Genomic DNA, 18,082 nt, shown 5'->3' with positions numbered 1-18,082 from the left:
AATGGCATTTACAGCACATATATACCAGTTAAATTATCAATTTTATTTACTATTTTTGCTAAGGATGGCATTTTCTTAGTTGATAAAACAGGTAACAATGTAAAGCAAGGTGTACTACAGTGCAAATACCAGAGGTATAGACAAAAATGGCCTCAATCAATCTTCTCCATCTCTAATTTACATCAGCCTAAAAATGCCTGAAAGCATTGTTTAGAGGAAAATCCTTCCTCATGCAATAAATATACCATGGATAGTATTTTTGAATATTTTCTTAATGAGAAATCTATTGCCTTTTTCTGTAATTTCAAGAGAGAGCAGGAAAGGAAAAGAAAAACAAGATATCAGGACAGCAAAAAGCACTCTAGAGACAAGAATGGCAAAGTCGTTTTGTTTAATACCACAATATGGTCCACTGGAGAACTTCAAGAACTTGAGCCCCATAAGCACACACACTTAAGAAATTAATGAGTGCCAGATACACACTTAAAACCCAAATCCACTATAGAAATACTAAATGAGGAAAAAGATGAAATGGTAAAAGATGAAAAGAGTAAAACATTTAGCCTCTAAGAAAAATCAGCACAGTAATTCCTAACATATACAATGGGGTAAAAGGGGAAAAAATGAAAAAGTTAAAGTTCCTATATTTCTTTCAATCCAATCCAGATTATTTTCAAGATCTACCAAAGAGGATGAGATTAAATGTGACCATAACGGCTCACAGTGCCTCTCATCACACAGAGCCTAAGTTGTTGGAGCAGAAAAGTCTGCATTGCAAGCCATTTAACAGCACAGTTGAATTTTTTGCTTTTATTTATTTTACAGCTTGATATCTCATAATGAATGTATGTCCCTGCCATAAGCCAAGCCAACGAATTTCCATAAAATACAACTCCACATGCTAGAATACCATATACCACTACAACACACATCCTTCCGTTCAACACCCATATGTTTGATTTGATATCTAATACTATATTTCACACAAGCATCTTTGCAGTTTGATTTAAAGCAGTTAGGATAACACTTCTGCCAGTGTTAAAATGACTGTAAAGCTCAGTCAACACAGCCAGCAACTCCCCTATGAATTGCGCTTTAATATGTTGACTTTCTGGTTACAGAAGCCCTCACACACAATATGGAAGTGTTGTTTGGGGAGGGGGCGCTGTTTTCTAAGCAACACAACAACAGGACAGATTGCAAGAACCTACTAACACTAGAGCAGCCACAAGCTGACTAGAATTTTTTACTACCTAGTCCAGCTCCAGGAAGTTTGGGTGCAGGGTGTGGGGCGAGGAGGATAGGTGGGCGCAGCAGAAATCTTCACTGGAGCAACCACCTACACGACTGAGCAAACCAAGACCTGGGTGCCCTCAAATATGCTCCTCCACGATTAAAACCAATTTGCTATCCTTTTAGACACACGGCTCATTCATCCATTTAGGACCAACTTTGCTGGCACCCCACCTTCTGTAAGCCTGGGCTGAGGAAACCTGTAACAGCACAGAGGGGCTCTCCCTGAGACCTGGGGCCCAGTGCCAACCAACTGGACCCGGTCAGCTGTCCTTCAATGGGAGCCATGACGGGACGGATTGCTCAACTCTAGTTTACCCAAAGAATCCTTGGGTTCGAAATACATGGACTCTAAGTCCAATTCCCTTTGCACGTGAGTTGTGTGAATACGGTCAGTCACATGACTCTGCCTTACATCTCCAACTGTCAAACAGGACTGCCTTCCTAAGTCATATAGATGCCCTGCCCAGTCCCACCAGCAAGTCTATACAGGTGCCATTATGACTTATTAAACTAGAAGTTGTAGTGCTCTCTGTAAAATATTATTTCCTAAATGTTACCTTTAAAAACCAATTCCTCGATAGAATACCCCAGCTGACTGAAGCTAAAGTCTAACTCTTTGTTTGCTTGTTTGAGACAGAATTTTGCTCTTGTTGCCCAAGCTGGAGTGCAATGGCGCGATCTTGGCTCACCACAACCTCCACCTCCTGGGTTCAAACGATTCTCCTGCCTCAGCCATCCAAGTAGCTGGGATTACAGTCATGAGCCACCACACCCGGCTAATTTTGTGTTTTTAGTAGAGACAGGGTTTCTCCATGTTGGTCAGGCTGGTCTCAAACTCCCGACCTCAGGTGATCCGCCCAGCCTCCCAAAGTGCTGGGATTACAGATGTGAGTCACCGCACCCTGCTTAAAATCTAATTCTTTAATGATCATTATTGTTTTTTTGTCAATGCATTCAGATGCAAGGCTTTGAAAGATCTACTATATGCTGTTCAGACTTCTGAAACTAAATAGTATTATGAAACACAAATCAACAGCCTGCCCCAAAGGACATGGAAGGCCCCAGAGCCTTCTGCTGGATGCTGCAGACCACAGCTCCTTTTGAGTTCTGGCGTCTGGGCGGCTGTCCCTCTCCTCACAGGCCATCAGGGCATTCCGGCACTGCTCACCGCTCAAGCTCAATCCCCACCTGAACCCAGTTAGGCTTCTAATATGCTGAGGACCAAGACACCCACACACACTGCCCACACAAGGAGGGCCCAAAGGACCGATGCGTGAGCAAAGCACCTAAGCTTCACTGTCCCAAGCTTTGCAAACCCTATTCTGATTGTTGAGAGTTTTTAAGTCGTTTCATTCTTAACCATATGCAGGATAACTCATATAACCAGACGGTTGCATGCAAGTGACATGCAACCAACAGTTACTGAGCGCTAGTCAGCAGTTGCTGGGAGCTGGGGACATAGAGCACTGGTAGCTCGGGCGGCCCTCCCTCCCCAGTCTAACCCTAACCATGGTCATTCTCGTGCCTTGACCAACCTGATCTTATCACAGGGGAGACTGATTTAGTTATGTAGTGAAACACTTAACTACGTGTTCACGTGTTTACTATCTGTCCTCATCACTAGAATATAAGCTCCTGGAAAAGGATCTGAGCGTCAACAAACATCTGTTGAATGATAAGTACTGCTGAATGATTATTAAGCAAGCTATTATTATATGAAAAATTTTAACGAATCAAGGAACACATTATAATATGGAAATCTCTTGAACTACCCAAATCTGACACACGTGTTCAGCTTCATCTACAGCCACTGAATGGTACACTAACAACAGCATGGTGTCCTTGGCCAAAAACTGCTGGCCCATGGAAGTCCTGACTGTCCAGTGTATGCTTTGCCTCGAACACAGTTCTAACTATATATATATATTTTTTTAAACCTGCAAAACTGAACTAAATGGAGATCTCAAAAAAAATGCCTCAGATCAGAACATTTCCATTTGTTATTTAAAAATAAGAATCTGGCCGGGTGCAGTGGCTAAAGCTTATAATCCCAGCACTTTGGGAGGCCAAGGTAGGCAGATCAACTGAGGTCAGGAGTTCCAAACCAGCCTGGGCAACATGACAAAACCCCGTCTCTACTAAAAATACAAAAATTAGCCAAGCGTGGTGGCACACACCTGTAATCCCAGCTACTAGGGAGGCTGAGGCAGGAAAATCGCTTGAACCTGGGAGGTGGCGGTTACAGTGAGCTGAGATCGCTCCAGTGCACTCCAGCCTGGGCGACAGGGCAAGACTCTGTTTCAAATAATAAGAAGAAGAAGAAGAAAAAGAAGAAGAAGAGGAAGAAGAAGAAGAAGCAGCAAAAGAAGAATTTGCTTCACTCATTTCTAAATAAAGAAGACCTTTAAGACATGAACACACACAACAACAAAAAATTTATAGCTAAAAATGATTCACTTACATATTTATTTTAGAAAATTATCCCAATAAAGAACGCAAGTACTACCTTTCACATTTCTGTATCATGTTAAATATGCAGGGTCAGGACTCATTTTTCATTTCACCATACCCTGAACTTTTTGCTCATCCTCCAAAATTAGTGAAATGATCAAAGGTTACCCTCTCCCCCTTTTTCCTTCTAAAGAAGTTTGTTTTTGTTTTGTTTGAGGTGGAGTCTCGCTCTGTCGCCAGGCTGGAGTGCAGTGGCACGATCTCAGCTCACTGCAACCTCCGCCTCCCAGGTTCAAGTGATTCTCCTGCCTCAGCCTCCTGAGTAGCTGGGATTATAGGTGCATGCCACCACTCCTGGCTAATTTTTGTATTTTTAGTAGAGACGGGGTTTCACCATGTAGGCCAGGATGGTATCGATCTCTTGACCTCGTGATCCACCTGCCTCGGCCTCCCAGAGTACTGAGATTACAGGCGTGAGCCACTGTGTCTTTTTTTTTTTTTTTTTTTTTTTTGAGACGCAGTTTTGCTCTTGTTGCCCAGGCTGGAGTGCAGTGGTGTGGTCTCGGCTCACTGTAACCTCTGCCTCCTGGGTTCAGGCGATTCTCCTGTCTCAGCCTCCTGAGTAGCTGGGATTACAGGAGCGGGCCACCACGACCAGCTAATTTATATATTTTTAGTAGAGATGGGTTTCATCATATTGGTCAGGCTGGTCTCGAACTCCTGACCTCAGGTGATCCACCTGCCTTGGGCTCCCAAACTGGTGGGATTAGAGGCATGAGCTACTGAGCCCGGCCTAAAGAAGTTTAGAGACCAGTTTCTTACTAGGTTTAAAGGTACACTGACCCCATGACCCGGCCATGCGCCTTGTTAAGTATATACCCATGAAACACACATGTTCCAGGAAGGATATTCAATGCAGTCCTGTCTACTACAATTGACAGAAGAGGACAAAATCTAACTCTAAGACAGAAGGTAAATGGGAAAAGTTAACTTTGCTATAGGCACACAATTAAATCTACACAGTAGTAAAAAAAGGAGTAAGACACCACATATCAAAATGGTACAAAACTAAAAACTACAATGTTGAGTTTAAAAAGAAAGCAACAAAAAGTTAATGCAGTATCATATCATTTGTATAAAATTTTAATACGTAAGATATTAGTGTATACTGTTTATAAACACACATGTAGCAAAAGTATAGAAACGTGCATTGAAAAGAATTGGGGATTATGGGGCATGGCTTCAGCCATGCTTTGCTCCTTTATAAAAAGAAAGATGTGAAGCAAATAGGGTAACATGTTATTTTTATACCTATATATACTGTGTGTATGTGTGTGTGTGTGTGTGTGTGTGTGTACACCTGTATATACTGTATCTGTAATTACACAAGTGTGTCTATTTGCTTCTGTACTTTTCTATATGTCTAAATTATTTCACAATTTTCCACTTTTACCATAAAGATTTTGCCTCCACCCCAGTCCACATCCTCCCAAAAAGAGGTGGCCCTGGGAAACTCAAGCACCCACACAAGGCAGGAGGGGACACCCCAGGAGGTGTCCTTCCGAGAAAAGAGACTCAGCTCAAAGGCCAAGTCCCTGACTACAAGACCAGGTGCTCCAATCACTTCCCAGGCCTTTCACCTAGGACACTCCAGGCCATAGCTCTTCTGAGTTCTGGTGTCTGAGCGGCTGTCCCTCTCCTCACAAGCCATCAGGGCATTCAGCACAGAACTAGGAGGAAGCCTTCATTATGATCTCCTCCCAAGGGAAACAAGTGTCCTGTAGGTTGGTGAACCTCTAACAGACAGAACTTTATGCCAGCATTTCCCTAAGGGTCACTAATTTCCCTATGGGTCCTACAAGGGACACTAATTCTATAGAATATCACACAGAAATGAGTTCTATAATTTAAAAAAGTTTAAAAAACCAATATACTATAAAAAGAAAACATACCATATCATCACATTAAAGGATCTGTGAAATCCTTTAAAAAGTTTGGAAACTTGTCCACCTTTACATCCAAGATTTCTCAAACTCATTTGACCACTGAACACCACCACACCACTGGACAGTCCACTGCACAGGACAGGCCCTTGCTAGTTTAGTTCATCACTGTATTCCGCATGCCTGTCCAGTACTAAGAGCTCGGTGAATGTCTGTTGATTGAACCTCCTGAAATACGTATAGAAATCACACACCACAGTCAATGGAAACGTTAAGAGCTGCTGCCTTGAGCTAAACTATAGTCCAGTCCAGTTCTATCTCTAGGAAAGCACAGAAAAACACTGGAACAGATATTAGAACCTCCTTGATGTGAGCTTTGAAGTTATGATACTAAAACACGCCCCAGTTTCTATCATAGACCTGGTGTCTCTGAATAGCTCAATCTACTTACATTATCAGTTTGTTCCTCCTTTTGGAGGAAAAGAATCTATGAACAAAAGAAATACTTGGCATTGTCCTAAACTTATCAGAGACATATTCAAGTGTGGTGAAAACTCCCCACTACTGAATTCTAACATGCTACTATTTTGCTATGTAAAAGAATGAGCACCTTTCTCCTTATCTTCGGTGTCTAAAGACCTTTTTTAATTGTGCTAAAATATACACACAATTGACCATTTTAACCATTTGAAGTATACAGTTCAATGATGCATAAGTACATTCACACTGTTGGCCAACCATCACCATCATCCTTTTATAGGATTTCATCATCCCAAATGGAAACTCTGTGCCCTGGAAATAACAACCCCACATTCTGTTCCCCATCCCAACCCCACATTCTGTTCCCCATCCCAACCCCCGGCCCCCATCCCAACCCGCGGTCCCCCATCCCAACCCCACATTCTGTTCCCCATCCCAACCCCTAGCCCCCATCCCAACCCCCGACCCCCATCCCAACCCCCTGGCCCCCATCCCAACCCCCCGGCCCCCATCCCAACCCCCGGCAAGCACCATTACACTTTCTGACTCTATGAATTTGGTTAGTCTTGCTATCTCACATAGGCAGAATCACACAATATTTGTTCCTTTGTGTCTGGCTTATTTTGTGTCTGAGTTAGCATAATGTATTCAAGGTTCATCCATGTTGTGGTGTGTATCATGTTTCATTCCGTTTTAAGGCCACGGAATGTATACAGCATAACTGTTTATCCACTCACCCATGGATAAACACTCGGCTGTTTCCAACTTTTGAGTATTGTGAAAAATGCTGCTCTGAATAGGGGTTTACAAATATCTGGTCGAATTGTTGCTTTTACGTCTTGGGGTACATTCCGAGAAGTGGGACTGCTGGAGTATATGGTAATTCTATGTATAATTTTTTGTGAACTATCATACTGCTTCTCACAGTGGCTGCACCATTTCACATTCCCACCAACAGGACGCAACGCTTCCAATTTCTCCATATCCTTGACAACACTTGGTATTTTCTGGGTTTTTCTTAATATTAAATATCAGCTGTACTAATACTGGGTGTGAAGTGATAACATACTCATTGTGAAATTTGCATTTCTCTAATGATCAGTGCTGTTGAGTACCTTTTCATGTGCTTATTGGCCATGTATATATCTTCTTTGGAAAAATGTTTATTCAAGTCCTTTGCCATTTTTTTTAATTAGGTTATTTGTTTTGCTGTTGATAGGAGTGTTTTATATAGATATTAATCCCCTATCAGATATATGATTTGCAAATATTTTCTCCTATTCTGTGGCTTATACCTTTTCACTCTCTCGATAGTCTCCTTTGATGCTCAAAAGTTTTTAAAACTTTGACGTACTCCAATTTGTCTGTCCTTTCTTTTGTTGCCTATGCTTTTGGTGTCATATCCAAGGAATAATTACCAAATCCAGTGCCAAACTTTTCCTCTGTTTTCTTTTAAGAGTTTTATAGCCAGGTACAGTGGCTCACACCTGTAATCCCAGCACTTCGGACGGCCGAGGCGAGTGGATCATTTGAGGTCAGGAGTTCGAGACCAGCCTGGCCAATGTGGTGAAAATACAAAAATCAGCCAGATGTGGTGATGAGTGCCTGTGATCCCAGCTGCTCAGGAGGCTAAGGCAGGAGAATCACATGAACCCAGGAGGCGGAGGTTGCAGTGAGCCAAGATTGCACCACTGCACTCCAGCCTGGGTGACAGAGCAAGACTCCATCTCAAAAAAAAAAAAAAAAAAAAAAAAGGAAGAAGAAAGAAAAAAAAAGAGTTTTATAGCTTTGTTTAAGCTCTTAGACACTTAGGTCTATGATAGATTATGAGGTAATTGTTATATATAGTCTAAGGCAAAGGGTCCAATTTTATTCTTTTGAAAGACTTATTGTTTTTATTCTATACAATTTTCACATCAGCTTTGGATCTTTCTGTTTTAAGAAGTACAGTTTGGTATTTACACATCCATCAAGAACTATTTTTTGAAAAGAACTAATTAAATGTATACATTCTCAACACACCGTATGGTCTGTTTGCATGAAATTCAAAATCAGGCAAAATCAACTTATTGTGACAGAAATCATAACAATGATTGTGGGATATGGGGCCTGGCTGGAAAGAGACATGAGGGAATTTTCTAGGAGTGACGGAAATAGTCTAATTAGGATAGTGGTATCCTAGACGTATGTAATTGTCAAAACTCACTGAATTGCATGCTTAAGATTTAGGCATTTTAATGGATATAAATAATAGCTTTAAAATATTGGTGGCATATGTATATACACTTAATACAGAAGTCTAAACTGTTCGTCTCCATTTTTATCATTCTATAACACACATTTTAACACATTTATGCTTAAATCTTTCTTGCCTTTAGACCTAGATGTAAATTTTGTTTTATAATTAATGACTGATCCTAGATGCTTATCAGTGAGTTTTTGTTTTCATTTTACATAATCCAAAATATTACAGAGCAACAGGGCAAACTGAAATAATCATGGCGAATATACAAAGTAAAATATGTAAGGCAAGTCATAATATGTATAGAAACAACGTTCTTTTAACCCAAAATTCTACTTTAGGAATTTATCTTAAGAAAAAGTACAGCCGCCCCGTCCGGGAGGGAGGTGGGGGGATCAGCCCCCCGCCTGGCCAGCCGCCCCATCCGGGAGGGAGGTGGGGGGATCAGCCCCCCGCCCGGCCAGCCGCCCTGTCCAGGAGGTGGGGGGCGCCTCTGCCCGGCCGCCCCTACTGGGAAGTGAGGAGCCCCTCTGCCCGGCCAGCCGCTCTGTCTGGGAGGGAGGTGGGGGGGTCAGCCCCCCGCCCGGCCAGCCGCCCCGTCCGGGAGGGAGGTGGGGGGGTTAGCCCCCCGCCTGGCCAGCCGCCCCGTCCGGGAGGTGAGGGGCGCCTCTGCCCGGCCGCCCCTACTGGGAAGTGAGGAGCCCCTCTGCCCAGCCAGCCGCTCTGTCTGGGAGGGAGGTGGGGGGGTCAGCCCCCCGCCCGGCCAGCCGCCCCGTCCGGGAGGGAGGTGGGGGGGGTCAGCTCCCCGCCCGGCCAGCCGCCCCGTCCGGGAGGGAGGTGGGGGGGTCAGCCCCCCACCCGGCCAGCCGCCCCGTCCGGGAGGGAGGTGGGGGGGTCAGCCCCCCGCCCGGCCAGCCGCCCCGTCCGGGAGGGAGGTGGGGGGATCAGCCCCCCGCCCGGCCAGCCGCCCTGTCCGGGAGGTGAGGGGCGCCTCTTCCCGGCCGCCCCTACGGGGAAGTGAGGAGCCCCTCTGCCCGGCCAGCCGCCCCGTCCGGGAGAGAGGTGGGGGGGTCAGCCCCCCACCGGGCCAGCCGCCCCGTCGGGGAAGTGAGGGGCGCCTCTGCCCGGCCGCCCCTACTGGGAAGTGAGGAGCCCCTCTGCCCGGCCAGCCGCCCTGTCCGGGAGGGAGGTGGGGGGGGAGTCAGCCCCCCGCCCGGCCAGCCGCCCCGTCCGGGAGGTGAGGGGCGCCTCTGCCCGGCCGCCCCTACTGGGAAGTGAGGAGCCCCTCTGCCCAGCCAGCCGCTCTGTCTGGGAGGGAGGTGGGGGGGTCAGCCCCCCGCCCGGCCAGCCGCCCCGTCCGGGAGGGAGGTGGGGGGGGTCAGCTCCCCGCCCGGCCAGCCGCCCCGTCCGGGAGGGAGGTGGGGGGGTCAGCCCCCCACCCGGCCAGCCGCCCCGTCCGGGAGGGAGGTGGGGGGGTCAGCCCCCCGCCCGGCCAGCCGCCCCGTCCGGGAGGGAGGTGGGGGGATCAGCCCCCCGCCCGGCCAGCCGCCCTGTCCGGGAGGTGAGGGGCGCCTCTTCCCGGCCGCCCCTACGGGGAAGTGAGGAGCCCCTCTGCCCGGCCAGCCGCCCCGTCCGGGAGAGAGGTGGGGGGGTCAGCCCCCCACCGGGCCAGCCGCCCCGTCGGGGAAGTGAGGGGCGCCTCTGCCCGGCCGCCCCTACTGGGAAGTGAGGAGCTCCTCTGCCCGGCCACCACCCCATCTGGGAGGTGTACTCAACAGCTCATTGAGAACGGGCCATGAAGACAATGGCGGTTTTGTGGAATAGAAAGGGGGGAAAGGTGGGGAAAAGATTGAGAAACCGGATGGTTGCCGTGTCTGTGTAGAAAGAGGTAGACATGGGAGACTTTTCATTTTGTTCTGTACTAAGAAAAATTCTTCTGCCTTGGGATCCTGTTGATCTGTGACCTTACCCCCAACCCTGTGCTCTCTGAAACATGTGCTGTATCCACTCAGGGTTGAATGGATTAAGGGCGGTGCAAGATGTGCTTTGTTAAACAGATGCTTGAAGGCAGCATGTTCGTTAAGAGTCATCACCACTCCCTAATCTCAAGTACCCAGGGACACAAACACTGCGGAAGGCCGCAGGGTCCTCTGCCTAGGAAAACCAGAGAACTTTGTTCACTTGTTTATCTGCTGACCTTCCCTCCACTATTGTCCTGTGACCCTGCCAAATCCCCCTCTGCGAGAAACACCCAAGAATGATCAATAAAAAAGAAAAAAAAAGAAAAAGCATGAGGCCGGGTGTGGTGGCTCACGCCTGTCACTTTGGGAGGCCGAGGTGGCTGGATCCCGAGGTCAAGAGATAGAGACCATCCTGGCCAACATGGTGAAACCCCGTCACTACTAAAAATACAAAAAAAAAAGAAAATTAGCTGGGTGTGGTGATGCACACCTGTAGTCCCAGCTACTCAGGAGAGTGAGGCAGGAGAATCGCTTGAACCGGAGAGGCAGAGACTGCAGTGAGCCGAAATTGCGCCATTGTACTCCAGCCCGGGGGAAAGTGTGAGACTCCATCTCAAAAAAAAAAAAAAAAAAACAGAAAAGAAAAAGAAAAAGTATGAAACAAGTATGCAAAGATATGTGTAGCAAGGAGTTCATTGCTGCTCCACTCAAAAATAGGGGAACAGCCTAAATGTTTAAATGTCCGTCAACAGGGAACTGGTTTGAGGGGGGAAAAAAAAAAAAGCAGAGGTGAGGATTCAATAAAATACTATAGAGCCATTAAAAATAACAATCCTCATTTTACACTATATTTAATAACAAAAAGTTCTGTCCATATATTATTGAGTTGAGGTTTAAAGATAGCAGGCTACAAAACCATATGTAGTATAATGTTATTTTTGAATGTGAGAATCTGTTTGTGGTATAGGTATAAAGAATTAACAGCCTCAAAGAATATATACCAAAATCACTCCTTAAACCAACTCTGTTTTTCATGAATCTAGAACAAAATGAAATTTATTTAGGATTATTTACTGCTGCTGTCTTTCTAAGAGTTATCAAAAAGTATATTATAACAATTTATCTTAAACAGAAGAAAGCTCCTTAATTTTTATGTGTTTGTTTTTCATCACAGATTTGAACCCCTCCAGGTAAATTCTACAAAATGGGAAAGCAAAAAGCAGAAGAAAAATCTAAAGTCCACAGCAGCTCCATTCACATGTGGCAAATCCTGCTGGCTCCTGATTTCACAGAAAGATCAAACACCATTTTTCATGCATAAGAGACAGACTGAAAATTCCCCACAGCAAGGAATTCAGATGCTAAGCTGATGCGTGGTTGAACCAATTGCACAAGGAAATTTTATTATGTCAACATGTCCAGTCAAAAATAATGTGCTAGAAGGTAATAAATAAAGTTTACAAGGTCAAGATCTTACAACTGCTCAACATTCCACAGTCCCTTAAGCTAAGTTCCCAAATGAGACTCCTAAACAACTTAGGTGCCTTTTCCTCCCCACTTTCTTATTTTAAGAAGAAAAATAAATCTTGTTCTTAGGTTTGTCTAAGGAAAAAACAAACAACAACAACAACAAGAACTCCACAATTTCCTGAAATTCACCTTTCACCCTTGAAAAATGAGAAATAGTCAACAAATGTATATTGAGCACTTACTGTATGCACTGTATACTAAAGCTAAGTTCCTTCCAATTCTATCTGGCTTCTCTTGCCTAACAGGAAAAAGATGACCCGGGATGAGAAAGAAGTTGGCAAAGTATACAAAAGGGTCAGGCAGTGTCTCACACTGCAGAATGGGCTAGCTGACCACCCACACCCACAAACTGGGTCCATGGCTCTCACATTGCTCTGAAGTCCAGTACGTTCTGGCCTGGGCCCTGGTTCCTTCCTAACAGGTAACTTCTGGGCCATAAACATTGCCAGTTTTTAACAGGTTTTCTGAAACCAACAAATCTGGAATAATTTAACCCTCCCCATTAGCTTAGAAATTTAAAAAAAAATCATAGGATAAAATAGATTTACCTTTTTTGATTTGGGAAACATTGAAAAGTTCCATTTTTTATCAGTAACAAGTCTTTTTCGTGACAAATTTTTTGTAAAACTTAGAAGGGTACACACGATATAAGATTATAAAGACATACACATACAATCCCTCTTGGATTTCTTTACAATTATTAATTGCCTACAAGATTTCACTGCTTATTCTAAGTTCAACTACTCTATATTTAGCAAATCACAGCTGAAGTGAATAGTAGGTCAGACCAATGTTCTGCGGAGTGAATATTCTATATAGCTGTGGGAACTAAATGGTAGTGCCTCTCATGACCTCAATTTCCAGAAGTCAGGGATATGTCCTGAACAGCCTTTATTTCCTCTTAATAACCATTATGAATCTATTATCCATGAATTTATTTATACACTTCTTAAATTAATTTATATTTCCAGTCCAGGCTATCTCTTTAGGGTGACAAGCTCTGCCACATTATTATCCACTTTGCAAAGTGGTACATCCTTTAGTTTTCATAAAATTAACTCCTTCACGCTTCAAGGAGTGTCGCCTAACTCTTGTACACAGAATTTGATTAACAAATATATAGTCAACCAACGCAAGTCAATTATATCAGCCCAAAGCCTTTTTTTTAACCATATCAAAAATTCCTTGCCAACTACTGTCCACGCCAGTCTGTCCCTTGATTCTTTTCCTTTGCCTATCTAAACTGCTTTCACCCTGTTCGCCTTTATTGTGAAACAGCAGCTAGAATAGCACAAACGATCCCGAAGGCACAGCAAACACGGCTGTACACAAGAGTGAGATCACTTTTCGAGGTACCTGGAAAAGGAAATCTCTAGTACACATTTTGTATTCTCCTCTCCCACTGAACTACAGATGTTTTCCCCTTTCTTTCCAGGTCAGCCAATTAGAGGAGATTTTATTCAAGTATTCATAAAATGCAGGCATTCACTGGCAGTCAAATGCTTCCTCTCATTTACAACCAGTGTTGAACTAAAGTCTTACTGTACACAAAATTAACACGCAAGTGTATAATTGTAGTTTTATGCTCAAGTGCCCTAATTACACACTTTAAAACACTTTCTTCCTGAGGATCCAATCGAGAGTATTCGATACCACAGATCTATAAAGTCTACAGTGTGTTTTTTGACAAAATAGAAGAACAACAGGAAAAAATCTGCAGCTTCTGAGAGAAGAGCATGTGTTTAATACAAGGGATGACAAATCTTATTCTAAAATAGCTTAAAAAATAGCATATTTCCAGTGTATATAAACTTGGTGTGGTAGGAGGGTTGCCTAAGAGTTAAATAATTCATACTGCCTATTCTTGAAGAAAACAGAGCTGGCATTTTAAAATGTGGTCTTTCCTAAACTGTCACAGCGGTGAAAAACTCACCTATAAGCTTGTGTGCCTTATTGATATAGTAATATAAAACAGGAAAGAATTTTTAACAGTAAAAAGAGCCACACTCACTTTTAATGTGGAAGCTTTGACACCTAGGGTATCAATATTTGCATTTAAAAACAAAATTAAAAAATAAGTATTTTCCATACCAAATATACAGTCATTTTTAAATGCGAGACTCATAACTATGGAAATGCATCAACATGACTTCGTAAAACTCTATTCCTGTGAAGGTCATAGGATACGTGGAAAGAAATGAAGGGCTCAGGAGGTAATCTATAGTAACGAACGGGTCAATTCTGCTCACAGAAGCAACACTTTCCTAGAAAATAAAAAGGCCTGAGCTGCCTTGCCTCACGGGGATTTGGTTGTTTCCATCCCAAAAATGCTGTCCCAGGAAAGCACACTCGTGGTATCATTTATTTAGTAATGAGTACATCTCACTACAAAGCAATTTGGATTTTCCCTCTTTCTTGTTATATTATTGCCCAGACTGTAACTGGTAATTTTGAATCCGTGAATGTCATCTTTGAGATTTTCCATTGTTTTTAATGCAAAAGGATTACAAAATCAAAAGTCAACACAGTCTAACAGTACTTCACACACATGTTAGAACAGCAGGGTTTTCTAATAAGACTTTAAAATAAGTGTCAGGCTACAGTATGTTCGTGTTTCTAAAAACCACCCACTTGGTCCACAAGCACATGGTGAGGACACCATTTACTACAGTGTAAAACAGAAAACACTCGGGAAGCAGAAGTGATGGGAATTACAGAGGAGCTTCTTGCTTATCTGCCCTTCTGGCCAGAGATTTCTATTTTTATAAAGCACAAAAAGAGGAGCCAAGAGCTTTACCACTTTCCTATATAAACCCAGCTGCCAAAATGAATGTGCCAAAGGGGAATTTCAGAAAATTTTAAAGAGATAACCTTTGCTGAGGCTGCAATGTCAACTTTGTAACCGCATGACTGGGACATGTGCAGTGAATGCTTGATTGAAAAGACTGTTCTCTTTGAGATAACTATGGGGTGGGGGCAGGGTACAGAAAATAGGATTTACCAGAAGAGGACTAGAATTTTAAAAGAGTCAACAAAAAGACAAGCAACTGGTATCTTCCAATTTGGAAGGGGAGCCTTGTAGGGGAACAGGAGGAGCGAGACCATTCACTGCAGGCCACTTTCCACCCTGGGGACCGTATACTTGCATGATAAATGCATATAAATTACTCGTTCGTGTGTAGGTTTTAAATACAGCCTTTGAAATTGTTTCTTCTTTTTTTTCAAATGAAAGAATTGGGGGTGAGGTGAGATTATGCAGTTGCATTGTTACCACGAGTCAAAAGCCCACTCTCTGAGGGTGCGGGAGGGTGGGTGCTCCACAGCCTTCCTATATCCTTTTTCTCTTCTGGCCCTCCTCAAAATGATTTTTGTAACTAAGCTGATGAAAACAGAAGAAAATGCCAAGCCCATCAAAAATGAAAATTTCAAAAACTGCATTAATTTAAAGCATCATCCTTTAAAAAGATACAGTCTAAGTGTTCCATGAAGATACTTTTCAGGGAGAAAATTTACTCATTAATCTATCTACCCCTAAATTTAAATGATGTATATGGTGAAAAACACAGCAATGGAGAAAAGTAATAGCAATGGTAATCACGCAAGGGTCCAACTTCTCCACAGACTGTCCAAGACCCAACTTGGCTCTTAAATTTCTTCCTCTGAGACTTTGGGAATCATGTCGACTGCAGAATCCATGAACAGACAGTCCCGTGGGAAGAGCCAGCATTGGTACGTTACTGGCACCCACTGCTCTCCCGAGAGGAGGCTGCACACTGACACAGACAGTGAAGAGGCTGGGGGTTTTCTCCCTATTACCTAGGACAGGACAGGCTTCAAATGGGCATGAGTCTTCTGTCGCCTTCCTGAGTTTCAGAATGCTCTCATAACAAATGAGGAGTGGGTTTATAAATAAATAAATCTTTCTACATTAGAAGATGCTGCTACCACCAGCCCACCATTTCACAAAGCAATGATTCCTCCCCTGAATTCCATGTGCAAAGGTAGGGTCAGTGGAACACAAAAGCATTATCAGTGGTTCAAAAACTAACTCCTTGCAGCTTGTTCCCTGGATCATAGTTTGAGTTGGCGTAAAGGGAAGGGAAGAGGAGATGCTCAAAAATATATCCAGTACACAGTCCACATATTGCTGGATCAATGAGCTATTGTTTTAAATGAAAAAATATGTATCCATTCCCTTCCTCCTTGGAAGGCTCGGCACAGTTACACATTATTAAGAACTACTTTATCATACACTTCTGGAACTGGAAAAGACTTTGAAAGGCCACTGGTTCAACTCTGTCCTTGTTACGGTCAAGGGCTAGGAAACCTGCATAATTTCACCCAGTAGTCACAAACGGAAGTGCTCACTCCACTCTCCCACGAGGCTCAGTCATTAAACGGAAGTGCAAGGTGGAGGAAGCGAACAGCCACTCAGACTGGGACAAGAGAGGCAAGGACACTTTGGAGGTCATGCTGTGTCCCAGGAGAGCAGTACAGGGTAAGGCATGGGGAGCCCAGAGGATACAAGAGAGCCAGCAGGGGTGGGAAAAGAAGCTGAATAGAGGAAGGAAGCCTGTAAATGAGAAATGCACACACATTTCTTTAAGTTTTAAAAACTAAAATTGTTAGCCAGGCATGGTGGCAGGTGCCTGGAATCCCAGCTACTCCAGAGGCTGAGGCAAGAGAATCGCTTAAACCCAGGAGGCGGAGGTTGCAGTGAGCTGAGATCACACCATTGCACTCCAGCCTGGGCGACAAGAACAAAATTCAAAACAAACAAACAATAACAGCAACACTAAAATTGTAAAATCTGTGTAGTTGAGATTAATTTAGAAAGTATGGGTAGAATGTCCCTTATCTGAAATGCTTGGGATCAGAAGTGTCTCGGATTTCAAGCTTTTTCAAACTTTGAGATATCTGCATTACATAATTGCTGGTTGAGCATCCCTAACCCAAAAATCCAAAATCTTGGATGCTCCAATAAGCATCTCCTCTGAGCATCACATCAGTACTCAAAAAAAGTTTAGGATTTTGGCACATTTCTAATTTCGGATTTTCAGATGAGGGATACTCAACCTGTACAATATTAGGATACAAAATTTCTACCAACACAGACACTGTAAGTTCTAGGCACAAGTGGGAAGGGGAGGCTTCGTTGTGAGTCGTTTAGCACATAAACTTAACTTACATGATAAACTTGTGATACTGGGCAAGAAACAGGAACTCCATTTTAAAGTTGTGGCAATATGAAGAAATGATGCTTTGGATAAAGTATCAAAGTACTTGAAATATCAACATATTTCAAAGTAAATGTTCATACAAAAAGAAAATAATTCAGTTATTTCCCTTGAGAAGAACAATCTGCAACTTTTAAAATTTCATCAGGTGGAACATGTACCAAGTAGACCCAACAGATTGGTCAGAAAAAAATATAGGATGTTGACATTTTAAAATCAGTAACAGAAAGACACCCAGGGGCAGGCAGGGGACAGGGAGGAGGACTCACTGAAGGTAGAATTTTCAGCAAAATAAATGTCTCACTTCTTTCCATTGCCTCCTCGTTTTATATTTACAAATCATTAAAATTAGGCATTCTAAACTATACATTTTGAAACTCAATAAATAATCATAAAATGATACTTACCCACCTCAAACCAATACTTCAACATGGATGTATTCTGATTGTCCATTCTAAGCACCTCTGAAGTTAAGTCAATAGACTTCAGTGAATGCATTTCACTGTTTTGGACATTAACTGGTACAAATACCTGTCTTAAGACAGAACCCTCCAAAATCCAGTGACATATAAGGATAACTGGGCTAAAATATTTTAGTTCTGAAATTAGATCATATTCCAATTTTACTTTATTTTAGCTATATTACCATTAGAAGGTAAAGCCAGGTTTCAAACAGTATCCTACAATGATTTTCACTTTAATAAATCCTTTAAATTTCAAAGATACACTGTATATGTCATAGGGAAACACGATTTCCAACTATTCATTTGACATATTTAGTTTCCTTTCAAAAATGTTTCTTACAAGAACAATGAAACTTTATCCCAGCAGCAACACTGTAGTCAGGAAGGATTTCCCCGAGCTCAAGACAAGGTATAAGGAACTGGGGGGAAATGATAATATTTTCTGACCAGGGCTACTACATTCAATAATCATTCACAA

The 18,082-nt window shown here is 43.2% G+C and overlaps 1 protein-coding gene across 11 annotated transcripts in view; it reads right to left on the bottom strand.

The window, feature by feature from the left end:
* ARID1B (AT-rich interaction domain 1B) overlaps positions 1–18,082 on the bottom strand; it is a 436,783-nt gene that overhangs the window by 310,132 nt on the left and 108,569 nt on the right. The gene's annotated exons all lie outside the window — the stretch shown is intronic.

Source organism: Pan paniscus, chromosome 5 (assembly GCF_029289425.2).
Source record: "Pan paniscus chromosome 5, NHGRI_mPanPan1-v2.0_pri, whole genome shotgun sequence".
In the NCBI taxonomy this organism is placed as follows: Eukaryota; Metazoa; Chordata; class Mammalia; order Primates; family Hominidae; genus Pan; species Pan paniscus.
Note: the sequence above shows the minus strand (reverse complement) of the source record. Positions and strands in the feature narration are given on the sequence as shown.